Source organism: Eutrema salsugineum, unplaced genomic scaffold, assembly GCF_000478725.1.
Source record: "Eutrema salsugineum unplaced genomic scaffold, Eutsalg1_0 scaffold_11, whole genome shotgun sequence".
Classification (NCBI taxonomy): Eukaryota; Viridiplantae; Streptophyta; class Magnoliopsida; order Brassicales; family Brassicaceae; genus Eutrema; species Eutrema salsugineum.
This window is the reverse complement of record NW_006256901.1, coordinates 2,609,585-2,610,213: the sequence shown is the minus strand read 5'-3', so window position 1 is coordinate 2,610,213 and position 629 is coordinate 2,609,585.

Sequence of the window (629 nt, the reverse complement as noted above, 5' to 3'; positions counted from 1 at the left end):
ATATTAGAAAGTAAGTGGAGAGAGAGGAGGAAGAATGCTTTCTTTCTCTTATTATTTCTCTTATTCATGTTCTTAATTCCACAAAGAGCCAGTACACATATTTATACTAAGTAAGAATACATAAAATAATAAGAAAGTAAGTCGATAAAACTAAGAGGTGGTGATGGATAATTATCCATTTCTAAAACTCCCCCTTAATTATCCATCACTCCATTAACGTATTACGTATTGCTTCATTAAAAATCATAACATGAAAAAATCCAATGGGCTAAAAACCATGAAAAAGGGAAAATAGTACAATAACGTAATCTCTCTCTGAAAAAATGGATATAATCTTCTCTTCATAGATTGTTGATTCGTCTTGATCTCATCAATGTAATAAATTATCTTCAATGGGATTATACATTCCTCTTTAGATATATATCATGTCGTGTGTTCTTTGATATTCGATTAATAACCTTGTCCTAGAAAAGTCCAGCAGGATAAAAACCATGACAAGAGAAAAAAAAATGCTTCCATACGCTTAATCATACTTCTTCTGGAAGTATTCCTCTTTAGATGTTTATCTTTTTGTGTCTTATTTGCTGCTTCATTTAAATCTTCGTCATGAAAAAATCCATTGGGATAAA